The sequence below is a fragment of the Pyrus communis genome, chromosome 15 (genome assembly GCF_041283825.1).
Source record: "Pyrus communis isolate YQ-2024b chromosome 15, ASM4128382v1, whole genome shotgun sequence".
In the NCBI taxonomy this organism is placed as follows: domain Eukaryota; kingdom Viridiplantae; phylum Streptophyta; class Magnoliopsida; order Rosales; family Rosaceae; genus Pyrus; species Pyrus communis.
Genome location: NC_142579.1, coordinates 30,151,762 through 30,163,043, shown reverse-complemented (window position 1 = coordinate 30,163,043; position 11,282 = coordinate 30,151,762). Strand labels below are relative to the sequence as shown.

Here is an 11,282-nt window from a genome sequence, read left to right as displayed (position 1 = left end):
CCAAAAGATGTCATCTTAGGCCAAAAAAATCGCAATTAAACCCAAAAATATTACTTTCTAGCAATGCGCACTACTTCTCTATTTAATTGTCAAAAAATAATGGCTTGGTAGAAAAAGCTGAAATTTTGAGATGAACAAACTAAAGGCAAACGTCCACCAATTTGAATCACTCCAAAATTCATTTGTTTGATCACATTTTGCTCCAGAGAAATGGGACTGAATGTTTCGGGTTCGATTAACAAATTTCGGCTATAAGTCTCGAATTTTACTGTTAGCATCCATTATGATTTGAATGTGAGATCCACCTTAGCATGGTTAGTTACTCCTTTGCCAAAACTTCGTAGATTAGTCATTCTGGGTATTCACATTCACCGGGATGCGTGGACATTTGGAGCTCTTGACCGAAATAGTGGCACTGCAGCACTGTTAGAGACTAGAGGTAATTGTGGATTTGAATTATGTATCGTCATCAAGTTCGTGCACAAGAAAGAAAACATAACAGAAGCTGCTTTTGATGTGTAACGTAGATTGCCCAAAGATTAGGGAAGCTGCAAAAAAAAAATTGGTGTAAACCTCGGCGTACATTTGTCTTGTGCAATTTGGCCTAACACTCGAACCATGGTTGCCCCTGAAAAAACAGGAAACATTGTGCTTTTAATTACTAATAAACAATTTTAAAATTGCAGGATGCCCAGTGTACCATTCAATTTATGATGACTTTATATAGATGCAAAAATTTGTTGATCCAATGTTTCATAGGCATGTAACAGGTCAGCCTTAAGTTTAAATTCTACTTGCATGTAACATGTTTCATAGGCATCTCAGACAATTCTACTTGCATCCCCCTTGACAGTTTAAATTCAAGGACCTCGATTTAATTGATTGCTGTCGATCACAGTGGCAAGTGTATGGGGTCTGGTAGCTCTTTGGCTAGAGGATGCAGAATTTTTGCCTTTTAATGATCTCTCGTACGCAATGGAGCTACAAGTATGGCAAACATTTTCTTCTAATTAACCGCTACATTCACTTTTGAAACAATCAAATGTATTAGTTACGTGGAGAAACTTGTGATACAAAATAGTATATTGAAACTCTAAATGCCAGACATATAGAAGGACTTGGAAGATGATATTTCGGACATGAACATAAACTTAACTCCTCTGTTCAAATCCATTGATGAGCTCAAAAGAGCATCCACAGAAATAAACAACCAGATAGAGGTACACTAGTACAAAAAACACTTTGCGCGACGCAGGTCCTTCGTCGCGCAAAGTCAAAAAACGTCGCGCAAAACTTAGCCCAACGCACCTTTGTCGTGCGCTAACCATCGAGGCAAGGCAGTGACAGAAGGATTTGCGCGACGAAGAAGAAACATTTGTCGCGCAAAGTAGCTTTGCATGACTTGTGTCCCTACGTCGCGCAAAGTGGCTTAGGTGCCTTTGCGCGACGTAGGTAGAATCTTCGTCGTGTGAACCCTTTTTTTTTGTTTTGATAAAAAATATTATTTTTTAAATTTTTAATAAATATTGTAATTAAATTCTAAACAATAATTAATTAACCAAGGAAAAGTATTTAATTATAAAATATATGAAAATGTACATACAAGATGTCTGAACAAAAAAAAAAGAAAAAACTACAAGTAGTCTTCTAGGTTTGATACATCAGGCTACTGGGTATCGGCAGGGCGAAGTGGCTCGGAGGTCGAAGGTGTAGCAAGATCAGGTACTGGTAGCGAGATTTTGAGGCCGAACATCTATATGGCTCGTACAAGGTTTCTCACATGCCCGACATAGGCCTTCATCTCCTTGCCCTGAGCCCTAATCTGCTCGCCCTGGGCCCTAATCTGCTTGTCCTAGGCCCTTATCTGCTCGTTCTGGGCCCTCATCTGCTCACCCTGGACCGCAAGCTGACCCTTTAGGGTTGTCACTTCCTCCTTCAATGCACTGACCTCTGTTGTGTTCGATATAGAAGAATAGGCACCTGTTTCACGAACTCGCGCTTTCCCCATACACCGAACAACTTTGCCATGACAACGACTGAAGTTCTGATCCATGACATTAGTCAGGATCTGAAAACCTGCATCCTCGGGTACCGTGACGTCCTCGATCGGGGTCTCCAGGGGAAGCTACGATGTTGCTTCTTGGAGAACAGTAGTGCACTGTTCCACCACAGCAGCCTGTAATAATAAAGAAAAAAACATATAATGTTCAATAACAGAATATAAATAATATTTGAACGATTCATACATATAAGAATAATAACAATTACATATACTTACATGAAGCTGTTTAGCTGTCTCATCACCAGGTCGAGCGTAAACATCCTTGAACATGTTGATCTCTGGGAACTTAGAACCCTCCTAAAGAAAAAAACATTAAGAAAATTTTATTAATCAATAATAATAAATAAATTGTATAAAATTTCAAAATTAATATACTTTTACCTAACGTCGTGCCTCAAGCCTATACGAAAAGGGTTTCGAACCGGAATGGTGGAGAAGTGTCTTTAAGTCCCGAGCTATCTTGCCAGCAATGGATTTCTTCTGTTAAACACACAATATACATGTTAGTGCGACTATTTGAAATAAATTAATAAAGGAAGCTTAAAAAAAATAACTAAAACAATAATAAATTATTATTAAAATATTATGTACATACCACAAATTTTGGGTCCGTAAAATGTTTGCAGAGTCACTCCTAATCCTCCGGCCGGTCTTGCAACTTGATTGGGCAACCATGTGGTTGAGCAAACTTCAGATCATCCCATAGCTTAAAATGCGTGTGAAGATTGTTCTTCCAATGTTTGTACCGAGTTGCTAAGGTCTCTTCTAAGTGGCCATGGTCTCGGGGGATATGTCCTCAAGATCAAAATTGACCTACGAATATGAAAAATAATAAAATAATAGTAAGAAATTTAATAATATTAAGGTAACATATTTTGGTTTTTAATATTTGTAAACAAAATTAAAAAAATGATAAAGGCTAAAAATTAATATACTAACCGACAATTTGTCTTGCACCAGTTTCTTCGTCCCCTTGGGAATTTCTGCCCAAGACTCTCACTGCATAGGACAATTTTGTTTAATAACAACACCACAACTACTAGTGACGCTGCTATGCTGCTGTGAGGTAGCCGCTCCACAATGTTGCAGGTCATACTCAATCTTGATCTTGGAGCTGGTCAGACGTACGCTCTATGCCTCATTCAACATTCGACTAGGCCCCCTGGTGTTTTTTTTTAGCTGACCAAAAATAATTAATGGTGAAATCCCTAAGCTTAAATTTGTACAGAAAATTCGACACAACCTCCCCTGTCACATCCCGACCCGGGACGGATCACTTCCCGGGCCCGCTCCACCACCGTAGCACGATATTGTCCGCTTTGGGCTTACCATTCCCTCACGGTTTTGTTTTTGGGAACTCACGAGCAACTTCCCAGTGGGTCACCCATCATGGGATTGCTCTAGCCCCCTTCTCGCTTAACTTCGGAGTTCCTACGGAACCCGAAGCCAGTGAGCTCCCAAAAGGCCTCGTGCTAAGTAGAGATGAGAACATACATATAAGGATCACTCCTCTAGGTGATGTGGGATGTTACAATCCACCCCCCTTAGGGGCCCAACATCCTCGTCGGCACACATGCGGTTAGGGTTAGGCTATGATACCAATTTGTCACATCCCGGCCCGGGCCGGATCACTTCCCGGGCCCACTCCACCACCGTAGCACGATATTGTCCGCTTTGGGCTTAACATTCCCTCACGGTTTTGTTTTTGGGAACTCACGAGCAACTTCCCAGTGGGTCACCCATCATGGGATTGCTCTAGTCCCCTTCTCGCTTAACTTCGAAGTTCCTACGGAACCCGAAGCCGGTGAGCTCCCAAAAGGCCTCGTGCTAGGTAGAGATGGGAATATACATTTAAGGATCACTCCCCTGGGCGATGTGGGATGTCACATCCCCTAATAGTATAGCATTTCCCAAAACCTTAAAACAGTAAAATAACAGTAATTCACAACCCCCATCACATTTTCACAATCCAGCAAATTTTCACCATCATAAAAAATAATAATTTTAAAATGAAAAAAAAAATACAACATAGTGATCGAGAATTAGAAAAAACTACCTGGTTGGGAGGCCTCACCCTCGACTTTGGATGCTGAGGAAGTGTGATTAGAAGGCTCCGGCTCGCGGCGGCGCCGGTAGGGCCGTCGTGCATTGAGCGGTTGAACCGACACTGATGATGTCAATGAGACGGGCACCTGGGACGCTGTAGGAGTAGCCTCAGTAAGGGGTGTCAGCTCCCCAATCAATGGAGCACTCACGCCTGGAGCAGTAGATGCTGATAATGCGGGAGGCTCATTAGTCACACTCCAACGACGAGTGATCAACTGCGACATCTATACACTTTTTGAACCATAAAATTATAACATTATAAACTAATCCTTTCTTGCATTTGAAACTAATCAATTAGCAGCCAAAGTAATAAGTAGTTACCAACATTCTTAATTTCAAAACAAGAGGAACTACCTATCCATTTTCATAGCCAACAAAAAAAAAGTGCATCAAGTGAAAAAAAAAAAAGAAAAAAAAAAAGGGTAATCCGACATTGGGATTACCAAACATTGTAATCAATCAAAGGTACCAAAACTTCATTAGACTAATTGATATGATCAAAGTATCGTACAAAGACAGTTTACTTCGTACAACCCATTCAACCAGACACATGCCATAGAGACTAACTAGTAAACAGGTAGGAAGGTAAGAGAAGCAACTCCAAATGTTGTGCACCTTTGTCGTGCAAAACAGCTTTGTGTGACGCATGCCTTCGTCGCGCAATGGCCGTTTGCGCGACATTTTGTGTTTAGTGTCACGCAAACATGTTTTTGTACTAGTGGTATCGATCGAGTTTCCTATAAATCTTGATCAAACACTTTCATTTCATATGAATACATAACTGAAACATGATTCTCCGGGAAATAGAACAAAATAAAGGTTGGCAGTTCATATGGAAGAAAGATCATTTGAAGGTGAGAGAGCTGAATGACAGACTAACGATGGCAGAGCCTGCATTTACAGATCAAGATGGACTATTTGGAAGGTCATGCTATAAGCATTTGGTATGTTTCTTACAAATCGTCATGTAAATTTAACTAAAGTTGTATCCATTGTTCTTTCATTTGCGTTTGACGATCTCTCAAGAGCATTTTGTTTTCCTAACCCTGTGATCTCGGATTTTGATTGTTACAAGATGGACTAATTAGTATAGTATTTTGGCAGATTTACGGGCCCTCAAAGCATGACGATTATGGATCGATATCCTTCCCTGGAATAGATGAAGGCATTGAAAAGTCGTGGAAATCTGCAACATGAAGTTTATGGGGTCTCCAGAGCTGTCAAACATGCCTCGCAAATCCTCAGTAGTGAACTAGCTAACATGACAACTTGTAGACCTGGTTTGGTACTGCGGTGATTCTGAAAAAAGCTGGTATCAAAAAAAGCTGGGTGCTGTTTTTGTGTTTAGTAAACATTCAGCTTCAGCTTTTTTTCACAGTTTTGGGTTAAAAAAAGTCAAAAACAAGAAGCTGCAAAACCCAGCTTTGAAAAACCGGTTTTTTTTCATATTTGTTTTACATAAAAGTTTACCAAACACCATAATACTGTTTTTTTTTCTTTCAAAAGCACTTTTACAAAAAAGTTTACCAAACACTCTGCTGCTTTATTTCACAGCTGCTTATTCTCATAGCACAGCAGAAGTAGATTTTTTTCAAAGCACAGCAATACCAAACCAGCCCGTAGTCTCATATACCAAGAAAATTTCGAATGATTGTTTGTGGACATCAGCAAACAAAAAAACTGCATGTATTTCCCTATTTAAATCAAACGCGTACGAATAAGAAATGTTGTTGTGTTCGATATGTTTGTCATTGAAAAAATTGCAAACATGCAGAAACTTGTTTGAGGGGAACATCATATTTAGCTGCAAAGCTTTGTCTTCTTCAGTTAAACAGGTTAAATTCTATAAAGACAACACTTTTCTAATAATTATAATAAAAGATTGAACCTTTTATTTAATGGATTTGGATCCTCTCCTGAGCAAGGGGTCCGAATCCTCTTGACCCAATAACACGGGTTGTTGAATTTTGATTAAACGGCTACAATTATTATAACTTTTAGAGGAGCTCCCTGTTTGTAGCCGTTAGATCAAAATCCAACGGTTCGTGTTATTAGGTCAGGAGCATTCGGACCCTTGCTCAGGAGAGGATCCAAAATCTTATTTGATGGTTTTGTTTCACAGATTGAACCTTTCCCAAGCATGTTCTGAAAAGAGAAAATTAGATTCTACCACTTCTTTTTCACATTTTTTAAACTAACATTTGCAGGTTTTTAAGTTTTGATTTAATTTTTAAAATTTTAATTAGGGTGCTTTAATTTATGTCCACATAGCAATTTCTAATTTAATTCATTTATTTGTTATTAATGTATTTTTCTCAAAGTAAAAGGATATATACTCCTCATTTCCAGTTTATCCTTTAATATCACTTATTAATTCTTAATTATCTCCCTAAAAATCAGAGACCATGTTTTCTGCTTTTTCGTTTCTCACCCAGTTCATCAAAAGAGAGATATAAGCGTGAAGACTTTTGCAGGGGAGAGAGAAAGAGATAGACATAGAATAACTAGTAAAAATAAGCTGAAATTTGTTAGGGGATATAGAGAGATTAGGTGTTCATAAACAACGATCTATTTTATTGGCTTATGAATGTTATGCGATCTTTATATCCACCATTACTAAGTATGCACACATTTTGTGTGACATCCCACATCGCCTAGGGGAGTGATCCTTAAATGTATATTCTCATCCCTACCTAGCACGAGGCCTTTTGGAAGCTCAATGGGAACTCCGAAGTTAAGAGAGAAGGGGGCTAAAGCAATCCAATGATGGGTGACCCACTGGGAAGTTGCTCGTGAGTTCCCAAAAACAAAACCGTGAGGGAATGGTAAGCCCAAAACGGACAATATCGTGCTACGGTGGTGGAGCAGGCCCGGGAAGTGATCCGCCCAGACCGGGATGTGACAATTTGGTATCAAAGCCTAACCCTGGCCGCGTGTGTGCCGACGAGGACGTCGGGCCCCTAAGGGGGGGTGGATTGTGACATCCCACATCGCCCAGGGGAGTGATCCTTAAATGTATATTCTCATCCCTACCTAGCACGAGGCCTTTTGGGAGCTCACGAGCAACTTCCCAATGGGTCACCCATCATGGGATTGCTTTAGCCCTCTTCTCGCTTAACTTCGGAGTTCTCATGGAACCCTCCTCTTTTATGTAGTCGCTATAACTTAATGTCTTCCTCGTGTATGTATTTACATACATATATCTCTTTAATTTTGAGTATTGTACATTGGACTGATGATTTTCAATTTCAAGGACGAAATTTTCTTAAGGTGGGTAGATTGTGACAACCCGTTCCAAATTTTACGTTTTTATTTTATTTTAAAAGCGTGAATTTACAAAATTGCCCTAGACGCAAGGACTTTGACTTCCGTTGACCATCGACTTGAGAGATGTGAGACTTATTCTTTTAGCATATCCTCGTAATACACGTTGGTACGAACGTATAGGCGAAAGCCGTTTGCGAGTCCGGATTATAACGGTATAGTTACGGACGTTCGAAATTGGTTATTCAAGATTTAGTGTTAATTAAATTAAATCCCCACTTTGTGGGGTGAAGCCCAATCAGAAATGGAGGAAAGAAAGAAAAGAAAAAAAAAAAAAAACAAAAAGGAAGTGGCTTTCCCGTCCACCGCACCCACCACAAGTTCCCATTTTCCAAAGCCGATTCCGACCAACTCTGGTGGAGTTTTTTAACGCCACCACCAGCCAATTTGCCTTTCTAGTCCAACCCATTTTTCGTCCTTGACCCTAAAAATGGGCAAGTCGACGTCCTCCAGAAGCTTGAGAGGCAGGACCTTGTTTTCCACCTCCACGTCGAACTCGTATGCCACCGAATGCCCCACCTGTGCGTCTCTTAAATCGAACCTCAACACCTTCAGATCCTCCACTTTAAACCCTAATCCCTTCACAATGGCCTCCAAAAATCCTGCAAATCAACCAAATCTAGGGGTGGCGTAGGGAGGGCAGAGCTTCGGCTCAGAAATCAGAGAGAGAGAGGACGGGACCGTGAAATTCGGATTGTTGGGGTTCCGCAGGCAGTCGGCTAGGTTGGCGCCGTGGACGAATTCGTAGACAAGGAACATATGGTTGGAGACAACGCCAAAGAATAATTATTTAAAGAAAAGTTAAAAAAAAAAAAAAAAAGAAGCAAAACCTAGATCGTGGGTTTCGCAATTGGATAGAGAGAGGGAGAGGGAGACAGCATGAAAGAGGGAGAGGGATGAGTAGAAGGGATCCCTCGCTGAGGGTTTCATAGTTGGGAGGCCATGTTGAGGGAGAGGGAGAGGGAGACAGAGACAGAGCGACAGAAAGAGGGGGAAAGGAAGAGTAAGGATCTCAACGCCATTGTTGCAGATCCTTGATTTCATGAGTGGGAGAGGGGGTACGCTGAGAGAAAAGCATAGGGGTCGTCAGGATTTGAGGGAAAGGGGTAGAGATTGTGGCCCGGGGTCTGGGTTTGTCCCTTTGGCGAAGGGCGCGGGTTCCGTTTTCAAGTTGTACACCCACCATCGCAAAGGTCCTGCCCGCTTCCGAAGTATGGGTTTACAGGTAACGGTATGGGCTACACAGAGAGAGTGAGAGAAAGACCTTGCAGAGAGAGGGAGGTGGGGATTCTGGGGAGAAAGGAAGAGAAGAAAGGAAGAAGAATAAGAGAGAGAGCAAGAGAAAAAGAAGAAAAAAAATCCATGTCACCTCTGAACAGAAGAAAGAAAGAAAAAAAAATCCACGTGGACCCCTTAATGACACATGGCGTCCAGTCATTGTCCACATGGATACCACGTCATCACTTAACGGGAAACTTAATAGTTTGACCAACGGATGTATGAGACTGTTCCAAAATTTACACTTTAGGTATGACTCTGGGATGAAAAAACTTAATGTACTAAATGTTGAAAACCACGAAATATAAGAATAGTAAACAGAAATTTACCCTAAATTTTATTAAAAATTTGACTTTATGGGGACTGGCTAGAGACTATTGTTACATGTATTTGCTTAATACTTTTACTGTTTAATGGTTTGATGGACTAACAAAATAAGAGAATATCATATTTTATCAATATTGATCGTTAAATTGTGAATATATTAATTAGCATGCATGGATAGTAATCAAACGGACTTATATGAAGCTACATATATAAATAGGTAATGCTAAAAAGATTAAATTTTTAAATTAAATAATATGGTTGTTGATAATTAAATTATTAATTAAATATCAATTAACATGCGTATTGTCTATTAATGACAAATCATTTATAATAGACAAATCATTTAATTTGTAAATTTAATTTTTAAGCATAGAATACAATGAAGCAAACATGCATAATCAATGTATGTGCAGAAAGTACTGCATGCACGCACGAAGGGGAAACAGCTCTTTCATGTCATCCTTGCACATCAGTGGGTTCCGATGTCCCGTCAAATCCATCAAAACAAAAAACAAAATCAAGCATTATTTTCGCCATGCTTTGTAAAGAAGTAATGGCCGTACGTGAAGAAAGAAACCATTCACGCATCGTCTCTCAACCTTTAAGCATCACATGCATGCAGTTCTTTAACCTTTCTTCTCGGGCAAAAGAAAAAAGATCTTTCCCCTATTTCTTCTTCATGAAAAAAATAATAATAAATATGAGTTGAAAAGTTACACCCACAACCACTGATGTGGGCAGTAAAATATTTTTTTGGTCGAAACAATATTCAGCTCCTCTTCAGCTTTTATGCTGTAAGTTTTTTAATTTTATCTGATTTGTTGTAATCTTAATTTTCTGGGTACATAATTTGGGGGTTACTTTTCTCTTGACAGAAGAAAGACAAGGGTAAATGTTTTGGGTTATTTTCTTCTGGCAAGCAATATAATGAAGTTTCTCATCCTTCCCTCCTATAAAAAGAAGCAACCCTCCAGCCCTAAACCCAGCCCCATTCGATAGTCTCTCTCTCTCCTCCCTGTCTCTCTTTTCTTGTAACTGAAACTCATCATCTAACAAAAGAAGTCGTCCTACGTTAGCTGCTACCATGGACAATGACATGCATGCATGTGCGACGCGCATGTAATGTGATAATATTATGTATGTGTAAATAGTTTAATTAAAGGAATCAATTAAATTAAGGGGAAAAATAGTAGAGCTTAATGGATTTTAGTTGGATTGGTTTTAGCCCTAAAGGACCTCAACCCTAAAGTAAAATAATACTAGCTAAATTGGTTAGGTTTTCATCATGGATTCTCTCCCCTTCCTCCCCTTCTCTCATTTTTTTTCTTCTTCTTTCTCTCTCTACTTTTTATTTCTTTTACTTTCTACAAAAATAAAATCTTGAACATTCAAACAGTAGAGAGTGAAAAAAAAGAAAAAAAAGAGGAAAGAAAATCTTATCTTTCATCATCATCTTAGTAGATGAGACTATTTACTGCATTATTTACTGTTTGAGTATTTACTGCATCATTTCGTTTCTCTCTCTCTCTCTCTCTCTCTCTCTCTTGCACACTTGTGTTTTTTGAGACGTTTATTTTTTGTATGTTTTTTTATTTTTTTCAATTTTTATGTTTTTTTCTTGTATTAGTAATTCCTACATCCAAATTATACACAGTGATCATCGCCCTCCCCATTCATTGCCGCAAGGGTCAAGTTGGAATCCCCTTCGAAAAAATCCCCGAGCTGCATGAAACTATTTCCTGAGCAAATTGCAAGAATTCACCACTACAGTTGCTAATAATCACCCCAACGCCACCTTTCCTCGATCTCTCATCTCAAGCAGCATCGAAGTTACACTTTAAGAAACCTGTGTCAGGAGAAGACCACTTTTGTACGGTTTGCATCGATACCATTTTGCTAGGGGAGTGATAGTGTCTAAAAGCAAGCATCCATGGTGTTCAAAAAAAAAAAAAAAAAAAAAAAAAAAGCAAGCATCCATTCCTCTGCTCTCATAGCCATATCACGCGGATGATTGATTGTACCTTTCTACAAAAGATCATTACGAGCTCTCCAAATGCTCCATATAGTTGTCAACACCAAGTCAAAAGTCAACTTGGCGGAATCATGAGCAAGCTTAGTTACCCAATCTCTGAAACATACTGATGAATTATTAAACAAGAAACTTAATTAACAAATCTCATCACTT

General features: G+C 39.4%; 1 pseudogene; it reads left to right on the top strand.

Moving 5' to 3' along the window:
- The first annotated feature begins 210 nt into the window (after positions 1-210).
- On the top strand, positions 211-5,465 carry LOC137747449 (putative glutamate carboxypeptidase LAMP1; annotated as a pseudogene).
- The last annotated feature ends 5,817 nt before the right edge of the window (positions 5,466-11,282 follow it).